This window comes from Mycteria americana, chromosome 4, assembly GCF_035582795.1.
Source record: "Mycteria americana isolate JAX WOST 10 ecotype Jacksonville Zoo and Gardens chromosome 4, USCA_MyAme_1.0, whole genome shotgun sequence".
NCBI classification, from domain to species: domain Eukaryota; kingdom Metazoa; phylum Chordata; class Aves; order Ciconiiformes; family Ciconiidae; genus Mycteria; species Mycteria americana.
The window spans coordinates 11,475,125-11,488,276 of NC_134368.1; the positions used below are offsets into that span (position 1 = coordinate 11,475,125).

Sequence of the window (13,152 nt, forward strand, 5' to 3'; positions counted from 1 at the left end):
CGCTGTGTGACTGGATCATATCAGACATGTTAGCCAGCAGACTGGGAGGGGTGTATTTTAAAATTTGTTGACTTTTAACATTTCTTCACAGTCTTGAGAGTCCAATGTTTTTTTTGTTTCGTGGTAACATGCCTTCTTACAATCCTGTATTAGACTGACACTCAGTCTCATCATCTCCTCCAGCTTTTACATGCAGAATTTTCTGATGAGAGTATTGCTTAAAGAAAGACAAAATAATTTCTTTTTTTGGTGACTCTTAAGTAAAACTACAGCACACAGAAAATCAACCTGTGGCATCCAAGCATGCCTTTGATTTTTACCAGCCTTGGATTTGTCCTAAGATGGTGTAGAGTCTGTAGGCACATGCAGTGCGTTTCTGAATTTCTGGAGGGAAAATATAATGCTCCTTCACTTCCTGAGGGTTATTCTGCATGTAGTAAGGTTTCCCTGGGTTCTGCTGTGAGGTGGTGGCCTGATCTTCCTCCAGCTGTCCCTCCCTCTCCTCTTTCAAGACTTATGTTGGAATAGTTGCTATTAGAAATCAGCCAGGTAAAATAATGCATATGCACCTCTGTGTGTATATGTATATATAAAAATATAAAAAGCGAGTGTGTGTGAATAAAATAGGCAGTGGCACAGATGTTGATTCTCTGACAATAATTAACACAGTCAAATGTAAATGAAAACCTTATTCATAAGATTTACTTACTGTTTTACTAAGGTTTCATACAGAATTGAGCATTTGAGAATGAGAGTTGATTTTTGACCATTTCTGGGTGTAGTGCAATCTAACTCTAATATCGTGTTAATAATCTAAACCAAAGCTGATCTTGCTTTCCCATATTGTAGCATGTCGAAAGCAGTGGAAAACTTCTAAATTACCTTAAAAGTGAGAATGATTCCAGAAACTTTGATAACTCACACCACCTGTAATATTTTAAATGTTTAGACAGGAACTTGCATGTGATGCCTGCCTGAAGGAGTTCTTGTTTGTAAGATAAAAATGACATAGGGACAATAATGTCTCTAAAATATTTACAATAATAAGATGTATAAAATACTCCAAAAATATTCCCAATAGTTGTGGTGACCAGTGTTCAGGATCTCTTCTGCCTTTACAGCAGAAGAAACCTGAAAACGTGTATTTCGGTCAAAGCAAACACTAGTAAGGATATATCTTATCCTCCTTTTGGGACCATGAATTTTATTACTGAGTGAAGTGTCTGGTTCTGAAATTCCAGGGAGTGTTTTCTGTTGCTTCAAAACCTTTTTGGACCTTTCTTTCGGCTTTCATCTCTGGTTAAATGACTCCTTAACCCTGCAAGGCACTGCAGAAAAAGCGCATTAATTTTTTCATCTGGGGGTCTGCCATGACCCAGCATTACGGCTTTTACCCAGCGGCTGGTGGAAGTCTGGATGTCAGTTGTCGTTATCTGATAGCCTTGTACAATACCCAGAGAGGCACTGTGCAGATCAGAGGTCAGGGATGGAGCTGCAGATCGGTCGATGAAAGAATTTGGTTATTGTGGAAACAGGTTAAAGCAGAGATCAACACGAGTTACAGTAGCTGGGTTTTGGCTGGGTGTCGTGGTATTCTGCAGATTTCAGGAGGCAGAGAAGATCAGAGTTTGTCAGGAATATTTCATGTAACGTCAAACAGCTCTTGTCAGACTTGCTCCTTTGTTTTCAGAAAGGCAGGGTGATATTTTGGAAAACGTTTACTATTGTGGTTTTTCTAGACTGGTTTTTACAGCCAGAAGAAATGGATAAGGGTTTGTCTTGTCCCATTTATTAGGGACGTCCCAAGTCCTCATTCCCAGATGTGTGTTGGGTTGGCCAGCCACTCCAGCTCGTGTGTTCAGTGGTCCTGCCAGATCAGCACTTCACTGAAGTTCTCCATAATGTATTCACAAAAAGTGACAAAACACTCCATAAGAGGCCTCAAGGAATGATTAGTTTAATCTTCAATTAGTTCCCGCTGAGACTTGATGAGAAATCATTTGAAAAGGTATGTATGAGCTTTCATATAATCTGCCTGTCCAGTTGTCATAAAGCATAGTGTGCAGAGAGGAAAGATGTTGCAAATGGAGAAAACCATGGCATTAGGATCAAATATTTTAGACTGCTGCCTGTGATGCTTTTTTGGTCTACTTGAGTGGCTTCAGCCACTGGGATATTGCTACGGGGCATTAAAGACAGCGTGGGGGAAGAGTCAGCGCAAACAGTATGTTCAAGCATGCAAGCCATCACTGTTGGGTTAAAGTTACAGTATATTAGCAGAGAAGAATATTTTCATTTATATGGCTAGTGAGATGCTGACAAAAAGCAGTCATACTTGTTCTGCCCTTGGTTGGGAAGGTTTGTGGATCAGGCTGTTGTGCTCTTTTTAAATCCACAGCAAAACAAGAGCTAAAGCCAGTCCGAGTAGTTTTTACAATACCCTTTTACAGTAAGATGAGTGAGGTGGGGGAGAAGAGGACTGACTTCCGAAGTCCTTTGGAGTTGGCCGATTGCCTCTAGTAAACAGTTGCACAAGAGGGCCTCCCTTGGGAAACGCCCTATTGCTTTCTGTTTGCGCAGCAAATGAAAAACACCGGCCACTTTTATTAAAGAGAATGAGATACTGTGTTGTGAACTGGCTTGGGGTTTTGTAAATTGTTTAGTCTTGTTTCTCTGCAATCAGAGGGTGGTTCCTTGTTGCTTTGTTTAGAAGGTCTCTGGTCCTACAGTCGTTAAAGCTGTTTTATATAACCAAAAAATCCCAACCTTCTGAGCAATTGAAGATTTGCTTAGAACATGGGGATCTAAAAGTGCTTCTTCTGGCTATGCAGAAACCTGTCAATTGAATGTTTAGGGATGAAACAAAATAAGAATTCCCTAGTGCCATTCACATCTGCCACAGACTCCCTTCGGACAGCTTGTCTGTACTTGCATCTTCACGCTGGATGTCTCCTGCATCTGTGTGGTTTTAGGTTCCATACATTTTAGGTCTGCACTTCCCCCTCAAACATCTGGGTTAGGTTTCTTATTTATGCTGGGTATGCCCAGCCCCCTGTGGAGTTTGGCTGGAAATAGGTAGGCTCTGCACTACTGAAAATCTGGTCTGTAGCTCTTCAATTTTGTTACTATTCAGAATAATCTTTGCTCACCTAATGGAGGCAGCTTTGCTGCCAAAAAAGTCATTTGAGTGCTCACTAATCTGCTACAGGCAAACGGAGTCCAGTTAATCCATAATTTAAACTAATCTTGTTGATAGCACTCGCATGATCTACTCAGCAGAGAAACGGATGGTGGCAGGTACTCTGTCACTCCTTTTGGTAGTGTTAGCTTTGCTTGCCTCCAAATCTGTGTCAGGGGAAGTTCAGGTTGGGCATCAGGAAAAGGTTCTTCACTGAGAGGGTGGTTGGTCGCTGGAACAGGCTCCCCAGGGAAGTGGTCACGGCACCAAGCCTGTCAGAGTCCAAGGAGCATCTGGATGATGCTCTTAGTCATATGGTTTAGTTGTAGGTAGTCCTGTGAGGAGCTGGGAGTTGGACTTGATGATCCTTATGGGTCCCTTCCACCTTGAGAGATTCTATGATTCTATGAATACCCCTGTTGCGGTGGGTATTTATAGGCAAGCAAATCATGCTGCTTTTGTCTGCACAGACCTACGCTTATTCAGGGCACATCCTCTGGTGTACAACACTGAATGCCACGTTGAATGAAAAGCACTAGGGAGGATTTTAAAATCACTGATGGTATTGGACAGCTGATGTTGGATGTGGGAAAGTTTGCACCCAGAAGTAGTTTGTGGGTGTGCATTAGTTCAGGAGAACTTAGGAAAGGAGGCAGACGGACTTCCTCAGGCTGGCCAGAATGTTCCTGTATGCAAGAGCTAGAAAACGTTTCTTTGGTCTGTAAGCTGATGTGTTTGCTGGCAGCATTTCACTGATGCCAAGAGGGGAAGCAAATACACACTCCTTGGTTTAGTGATAGCCAAAAGAATAGAATTTAATGCCCAGATCGGAGGAGCACGCTCAGGCTGGAATATAAACTGAACTCTGGTAGCTGGAGGGTGGTTGGAGCAGAGCCGTGTCTGATAAACAGCAGAGAGCCACGGAGAGGGGGAAAAAACAGCTGGAGAAAGCCAGGAGTCAATGAGGAACATAAAAGCAATTGCAGTACAGGCGTACAGTGAAGGCAGCGAGAGGAGACATGGCATCCCTGAGCAGAAGGCTGGGTGGAGGGGCACGCTTGGATGTAGGAGATGACCCCTCCTGGCTGTCCCTGGGACGTCCAGGGAGCAAGACCGTGCATGCTGTAAACCAAGGGGATTCACAAGACCCCAAATACTGGCAAACCACTTTGTGTTAAAAGGGGCAACGTTATATGCATATCGCAATAAACCTTTCTGTTGAGATGGGTCGTCCTCCTGCCTATCACAAGATGTAAGAGCTAACGCTTAAGTTCCCAATACTGTGTTTGTCTTGGAGCTGCAACTCAGTGTCCCGGTAGCTTGCTACTTGTGTAGATCATCTGCACAAAGGCAGAAGTCATCCTTTCAGGGAAGCATTTGGAAACACAGACCATGCAGGACTTCACAGGCCATATGGCTGCACAGTCTCTGTGGGACAACATGGAAACACGTGCTTCTACTGGAAACCCTGTGTGTTTTCACTGGGGATAGCAGTTTTTTCATGCAGCTCTCTGATGGGGTACTAAACACCCCTGAAACACTTTGAGCATGCCATTGGGAATAAAGCCAGGACCAACCGCAACCTGCTGTGTTGATGCTTCCAGTTGGGTCCCTTGAAAGGCGTGCGCGTTTCCCATGCAAGGCAGGGAGATGCTGTGGGACGGCCGACATCGCTGGCAGCCTGTCCCACAAATGGCAGCTACCTCTTGTACGGTCTCAACTTCTGTTAGCCACCACTTAAGCAGATAAGCTCTTTGGCTATTGCAGCAGCGCTGGTGGATTTGGTTTTACTTATCTTTTTGGCAGCTCTCAGATCAGGCAGTCTTTTACAAGTATCGTCTGAACTTTATAGGTTGAAACACTTTTCTTGAATTTCCATTCCTGAGGCTGCCTCGCAATAATACCCAAAACACCATTTACATTTTAGTATTTAAATCTTTTATGAACTGATACAAAAATCTCCTGTGCCCTACATATTTTATCTGAAATATATATTTTTTTTAAATCTTGTAAATTTTCCTCTGCGGGGCTGGAGAGCCGAGCGAACCTTTGCGAGGGGAAAAGCCCACAGTTGGGAGTAGTCCGGGGTCTCCAAGCAGAAGTGCAGAAGGAGAGTCAGAGAAGCTCCTGCCTTTCTCGACTTGGCAGACATCTTTGATCTTTAATACTTTTTATTTTCAAAACCTGTGGCTGATTAAACGGCAGAACAGCAGGACCTAATCCCACTGCCGTCCCCCACCGAGAGGAGCGGGTGCGAGGTGTTCCCCAGCCGCCTTGGGCTACTTGCTGGGCTCGCCTGGAGCGCGGCTGCGGGCGGAGGGCAGGGTCCGCTGAGGGACCGGAGCCTCCCCGCGTCCATCGCGGGCCTTGGCAGGGAGTCAGGGAGAGACAGCGTGGGGATGCAAGCAGCTGCTAGGTGGATGCAGCAGGCTGCCAAGCTAGTAGCAAGCTCCAAGCGGCGAGGCTGGGCTTTTGGCAGGGAATTGCCAGCGACTTGCACTGCAGTTTCTCTGAGGTTGCTGGAAAAGGGCCCAAACCGCTCTCTTTTCTGGAAGAACGGCAAGCTAGAACCCATTTATTCAACGCAGCTCTAATGCTTGCTACCACAACGGTGCAAAAACTTGCTTAGCTGGAGTCCTGCGCCAGTGCCAAGCTCCCTGTGCTTGGCTCGCTCTCATCTGTTTGAATCTGGGGGATGGCTTCTCGCTAATGGATCAATGAATCGATAACCTCCTTCAAGCATTTATTTAAATATCACTACCTTTTACGCTGCTGTTAGCAAGGGATGACACCAGCAGCATTAATTCTTGCTGGGGCAGAAATGATGCTGCGTGCAGCCACAGCACCACCATGGTCAAACCAGCTGCCGTCATCTGGTTTTTCGTGACACGGTGTTTTTTTCCTGTCCTGCTGAGTTGTGGGAATGTCGCTCAGCACAAAGCACAGGGCAGACTTCTGCGCAACAGGGATTATTTTTCTTCTTTTGTGATACGTCTCAAATCCAAACTGGATTAAATCATGGTCTATGTCTAAAGTGCACTGTTTAGAACAGGTTCTCAGTGGAATTTACTTCTGAAAGAGAAATATTTGCATAGCATTTTAGGAGCAGTTTTTAATGAACTAGACACTTTCCAGCATGTAGCTTGCTAAAATGTGCTAAACCCCAAATATGGGCAGGAGGATTTATTGGCTAACCCCCATTAGTCCAGAAAAGGAGTATGTCTGATACTACGTAACTGCAGGGTTGTTCCATATGCTGAGGACCTGCAAGTGATTTCTTAAGAGTAAACAAGTCTCAGAAATGCTCCGTTTGCTATAAATTGAACTAGGAGTATGACACATGTAGAACTGATGTCTTTGCTCTCTATACTATATAACTAAATTTTCAAGAATATTGCCTGTCTCTCCCTCTATGCCTGAAAATTTAGGAGCATGTGTGACTGAAAGCCCATCTAGTCTAGCATCCTGCCTCCATATATTGTAAGTGCCAGACATTTTGGGAATGGTTATTTGTAACTTCTGGACATAAGGGATTCCCCGCCTTCCCCCCCCCATATGCTAAACTAGGGTCTGTAGCATGAGTGTTTGTGTTTCTGCTAAACTTAAAAAAAATACAAAATAATTTTTTAAAAAATCTTAGTACTGTCATTTTTAATCTAATTACTACCAACATACCAGCCTATACCTGGTTTCTCCAAGCAGTGAATTCCTTGGGTTCCCTGCAGCCCATGAGCTCCTTCTTCTAAAGCCCCATATAATTCCAGTTCTCCCCCTCATCTGTGCTAATACTTCCTGCTCTGACCACCAAAACTGCTGAAGCCCCATTTCCCGCCTTGTCTGCGTTCGTCTTGCTGTCTCTCACCATCCTTACTGAATGTCTGTGCAAAGCTGGCTTCCATGGTTACTACTAAAATAGGCAAAGGAGATATTTTTGGTCAGAATCTGCCAGTTCAGCAAGATCAAAATGCTTTTGGGAAATGTTCTGATTACAGTGAAATTCAAGCAGGATGTGGTCTAGCAAAATGAAATAAAAAAACCTCTCCAGCTTTCTCCAGCTCACCTGCACCTTTTCAGACCACTGTCCTCCTGGGCTGCCCGGTGCCCCGCTCCGCCATCAGGGAAACCTGCCACACAGACAGCCCCGTGGCAGGGCATTTGTGTGGAAATGTTCATTTTTCTTGTTCTTTTTGCTCCAAGCGTTGACATACCAAAATCTTCTCTGCCCCGTGTCAGCCAGGATGCCTTCCCCTCAGCCAGCTTCCTCCAGAGCACCCATTTCTGTTGTCAGACTTCTTTGCAGCTATTATTTATTTTAGATGTACATAAAAGCTATTCAACCATGCGATGGCCTTTGCTCAGTAATGTATTGCTGTCACTTGTCCCTCCTGGTCTATCCTGTTTGTTTCCCTTGTGGCATGTCCCAGTTAGGCTGCAGACCTTCTGACGGAAAGGACTGTCCTTTTTTTTTTTTTTTTTGATGTACTGTGAGACACCTACTATACTTACTCAGCCTGAATAACTTTTTCTTTTTGTCTTTGCAATAGGACCTCCTGCAGTTTAGATGGTTTTTTGCTTGCCTTACAAACGGCGCTGTACTGTTCCTCTGTTAAACCTCCCTCACAGATATTAGGACAGCATGAGCTGTGGTTCCTGTGCAGTTTTACAGCACTGACCTGGTGGCTCTGTACTCACAACTCTTACGGTTTTCAAAAGCTTCTGAGCCTTTACAAACCCACACAACTCCATCACCCAAGGAGACCGGCAGACCAAAGGGTGCATGGACCTTACCAGAGTTCCCAAGCCCAGCTCTGCTGTCTGCAAGGTGCTTCCCTACCTCAGGGTGAGCTCCTGGTGTCCAGCACTCCTCAGCACAATGGCTTCACTGCCATGGACCTGTTCATTTAATGCGGGAGAGAAGAAGGCAGCTTCTCCTCTGTGATCGCCTGTCCCTGCCTATCTCCTCTGGCCAAGCTTTTCAGAAGCAGTGGAAGAGTATTTCTGCTCTCATTGCATTTATCCCCCTTTACAAATTTAAGTGTGCAGCGATCAGAGACACTAAACCCATCATTTTTAGTGAGACTTTAGAAAGTGGGCATTTTAGCCCAGTGGACGGCAAAATGTGGGGCAGGAGACAGCCTCCCACTGTGTGCAGACAGCTTTTTTGAACTTAAAACATAGCATCCCACTGCAATGCAAACCCCAGATGCTTTGTTTTTAAACAGACACATACATACCTGTACACCCTTTTAAACAGAGTTGTCAAGGGGTGCCTGCACTGAAGTAGCCAGAGGATGAACACATGCTCAGCAGCCACTATCCAATTTCCAGATCTGTTATTGCCCACACGTGTTACGCTCCTGGTGGGCCAGACTGGAGCATGGCAAAGAGCAGTGACAAGCCTGTGCTTTGGACAACCTTGCTCTCAACAGCTTGCCCTGAACACAAAAGGGTGCAAGAGGCTTTGTTTTTTGAGTCATAGGTAATCAAGACATTACAGGATGCTCTACTGAAATACCCATGTGTTTTAGAGAGTTGGATCTGTGTCTTTGAGGGGTGATGCATGCTTCTGATGGCCCTCGAGCGGGGACCTCCTCCTCCCAGTGTCACTGCGCAGAGTCGCTACCTAAAGTGGTTTTTGCTGCCAGTGGTGCTAAAACTGGGACCAGACCCATTGGTCTCAAGACTTACCTCAACCAAAACCAAGTACTTCCATTTCTGAAATCCAAATAGGCAGTGACCTGTCAGCACCTCTCTACAGGCAGATGCCCATTTGGGTTTCAGAAACAGAAGTACATTTAGGAGACGTTGCAGAAATTTCTTGCATCCTAATGGAGTAAATTCTGATTTGCCAAGGAGGTGCTGCCTGACTTCTCCTACCACAGCCCCCATCAGCAGGATCGGGCATGCTCTTCTGTAATCAGAGTTTAATGGTTTACAGTTTGTGTGTCGAGCTCTGCTAATTGACTGACCAGAGCCGTTATCTCTCTGCAAATGCAAGGGAAAACGCCCTTCCCTAAAACTTGGCTAAAGGAAGCTTTATTTGGCATGTGTTAGCCCACACTTGCAAAGCTGAAGGCTGTATACGCAGTCGGTTAGCACAGATCACTTGAAGTACAGTTAACAACTGTGTTAGGATTAATGGAGTTGTCTGAACTCTGTGATAGAAACATCTATAGGTGAACTTCATTAGATCTACATCTGCAAATTAGAAACCCTCCTACCCTGTTTGGGGTTTGTTATCTTTAGTGATCACCATGAAATGTGGAACAGCTGTGAGAGCTATTATTCAAGCTGATATATAATGATTGCAAAAGAAGGTAGGGCGTTTAGGCAGATGATATAAAGAACAGATTTGCAAGAGGATCATTAAATTCAGTTCCTCTGAGCTCTTAGGAGCAGGCCTGCATTGAAAGGAAGGGCATGAGTGAGATCCTCAAGCCCACTGAGGCTGGTGTTCACAGGAATGTCTTCTAGATTGTCATTCCAGTGCCCGTCAGGGGAGGGACTGGGGCAAGCAGGAGGGTGGAGGAGAACAGCTTTCTCCTACAGAGGGAAGTCTCCTACAAAGGTGTCCTCAGAAGCGCTGTATGTATTTCAGTGGTTTCCAAGAGAAGTAACGTCCTTACTGAGGAGAACAGGAACAGCTTCAGTTTGTGAGGCACTTGGTGCCAGGCTGGTCCTCAGTCTGGAGGAGGCTGATGCTGGAGGACTCTGCTGTCAGCAGAGACGTCGGAGCGGAGTGTGTGAGGGATGGCAGTGCCAGGTGCACCAGTGCCTTGGGTCTGGCAGAGGCGCAGCCCATCATGCCAGCAGTTATTCTGGCTTTGGTGACCAGCCAGTCTTGAGATAGATGACAAATCTTGTCTGGCCTCTAGCTTGAGAGGGGCAAGAAGCAGCCGAGTGCTAATGGAGCATCTCCTCCGAATGCCTCAGTCCTGGGGAGGGACAGCTCTCCTGCTGTCACAGGGCTGCTCTTCCCCCAAAGGTTTGCCGGTCCTGTCTTAGCTGTTCCTGACTCGGAGGCCAGGACAAGGGGTTAGCCGCTCCCAGGGACTGTGCAGGTCTGCAGAACATCAGCAGAGAGGCACGGCCTAGAGAGGTGTTTTTTTCCCCTCCCCTGGAGAGGACTGCAGGGATTATTTGGGGGGGTAAAAAAAGCTTTCCTTGCTTTCAGCTCCACCTAGGAAAACAGTCACTTTATCAACCGCTCGGCCCGTGTGCTTCAGCGAGGCAGAGGAGGGATGCAGAGTCTCCGTACTTAACATCAATGACTTTCTCAGAGGAGGGGATAAAACCTGAGTCCTGGAAACTTAGATTCCCTTCTGGTGCTGAGGGGAGGGGAATAAGGCAGGTATTATTAGAAAGCATTTCTTTTATTTAACGGATGTTAAATAGCACTACACCACTATATCAATCTCTCAATTACACTAATAGGAAACAGTGTATAGAAAAGTTAAGAGATGCGAATGGTACAGGGAAACAACCCCCCCTTCTGCAGGATCCCAGGTTTGTGGCCGGGGGCCGGGCGCCGGGCACGGCCCCAGCAGACGGTGCGGAGCGGAAGGAGCAGCCGCACATCTGCCAGGCACATGTGGATGAAAAGGGGAAGGAATCATTGTGGACCATCACAGAAAGAACTTGTTGCAGCTGGACAGGTTCTCTCCCCACCCTGTCCTGGTTGTTGTGCTTGAAGTGGGATTAAAAAAACCTTTAAAGCAGAGACCATCTTTGGGTTTTTTACAGTGTATATATATCATGCTATAGGTTTCAGCGGTGTTAATCAGCATTTTCAGAACCTAGGTGGATTAAAGTCTGGAGGGGAAAAACAAACCTCTAATGGATGATTAAAGGTTGAAAAGCAAGCTTGGCTTTGCAGTAGCATGCATTGGTCCCGGGTCAGACCTGACACCGTAACGAGAGAGACCAGTGGTGTTTTTCTCTCGGACACTGTATTGCTTCCCTAAACTTGTCCTGGTGATCCCCAGCCCCTGCAGCCAGCCCAGTTTGGTGTGGTTTTATTAACATAGCTGCATGGAGCCCAAGGTTAAGTGATGGGAATTTCAAAACAAAACAAACCAATAAATTAATAAAATGAACGTGTCACCAGCTGATCCTCTTCTGACCACCATCTGTCCCTGGATCATGTGATGTCTCCCAGCTGGCCACCCAAGAGACAAACCATGCAAGATCATCATCACAACATATGCTGCTATTTACACATTTTTAAAGGTAATAGTGGCTAGGCTGTCATATTAGTAGTTAAAAGTAGTTATTTGGAAGCTAGGGGAGTTTTTTCTTTTTTTTTTTCTTTCTTTCTTTTTTTTTTTTTTGAGGAAGCCAGTGACTCAGCAGGTATGTTTCTGACAGAGACATGTTGAGGGTTGGAGCAGTGGAAGTTCCTATGTAGAGTATATGTGATCCCCCCCCTCCCCTTATTCTATGGTATGCTGTTGTGCCTTTTGTAATAAACAATAGAATATATAAAATGGAAAGAAGGCAACGATACTACAGATTTTACTAGTGTACCTTTTAGGAACATGATGTGCTCTCTGCCATCTCCAGGATGCAAACCAAGCTGTGCATTTTTAAACTATTGTTAAGATCAAGGATGCGGTTATGAGAAGACTTACAATTTATAGGATACTTAAGCATTAAGGATTGAAGCACAGAACATTTCCTGGGGATTAACGACTGACTGGGTGAGCCTCAGGCCATTAACCCCTGCCTGTCATTAATCTTCAGGAAATGCCCTGCAGTGAGGTCCTTAGTGCTGTTACATGCTGAAACAGAAAATAATAATAAGAAAGGTCCGTGGTTTATTTATTTATATTTTACATAACACGGTTATATTGGGACTGTAGGAAATGAACATCTTTCTCTTTAGCTGGTCGTACTGCTTGAATTAATGCAGTTCCTGCAGCTCACTGCTTTGTGCAAGATTGCTGCCAGATTGCAGGAGTGTAAGCAGGGGCAGAATTTGGCCCACTGCTTGTGTTGCACAATATTTAACGCGATTAATAAGCGGTGCTTCTCCGGTAGAACTGCTGGCAGAATTTAGCCCTGTATAGAAACCAGCTCAAAATGCTTGTTTTACAGCAAAGCAATTTATTCACAGTTCTAAGCATCTCGCAGCCTTTTTTAAACTCATTGAATAATCCTTTTAGGTTCCCCATAAAGCAGGTGAAATGCTTCTGCTGCAGTCCTAAGGCAGAACACAGGCTGCATAAATAGCATCTAAATTACCAGGCGTACAAAATACACATACAGTAATACATACCTACAAAGGCAAATTCATACTGACAGGACTGCAGTGTGTGCTTATCAGCAGCAAAACATCTCGGGGAAAAAAAAAAAGTGGCTTTATATTGAAATTGTATATACGTTTCTCTCTGTATTTAAACACTTAAATGCTATTTTGTGCATGTTCTCAAACCCAGATGCAGGCTCCTTTTTAATGAGCCCGCCTGCTTAAACATTTATTAGCTTAGAGATGTATAGTTTTCATAAAGCTGGCTGAAGCTTTTTGCAGAATATCTTTGCCCCAAAAGCGCTTTTTTTGTGTACATGGCCTCAGTCCTTGCAACCTCCTAGAGAGTCTGTCAAGGCGCAACTTAAAAGCTCGTTCAGGCGACCGTGACCCCCTGCTAGCAGATTGTCTGCCTAAAAGGGAAGGGAAGGCTGAAAAAGAAGTAGAAACTTAAAAGTAGCTTCTCAAAGGCTGCATAGATCTTTTTTTTGTTAAACCTAAAGTGTTTAAAAGCTTTAATATTGATGGCCTGTCAACTTTGTCCTGATTCTTTGGCTTTCAGTTAAAAGGTTTTTGTTGTTGTAGCTTATGCAGTTGCTCTGTTGCTATGGAAACGTGACATCAAAATGACGTTTCTCTGTTTAAAAGCTTTTAACTAAATTCCTGCCTGTCAGATGTAGGCCCCATTTTGTGCACTCAAGCTTCAAGCTGTTGCAAAAAGGTTTCA

The 13,152-nt window shown here is 44.9% G+C and overlaps 1 protein-coding gene across 2 annotated transcripts in view; it reads left to right on the plus strand.

Annotated features, from left to right (window-relative positions):
* The window catches only part of MSANTD1 (Myb/SANT DNA binding domain containing 1), a 46,774-nt gene that overhangs the window by 13,126 nt on the left and 20,496 nt on the right, over nt 1-13,152 (plus strand). The window contains exon 1 of one of the 2 annotated variants that reach the window (XM_075499163.1): nt 13,103-13,146. The exons of the other annotated variant lie outside the window; for it this stretch is intronic. The gene's annotated coding sequence lies outside the window, so the exon portion shown is untranslated. Of the gene's footprint in view, nt 1-13,102; nt 13,147-13,152 lie in introns of those variants that run through there. 2 annotated transcript variants of the gene reach the window in all.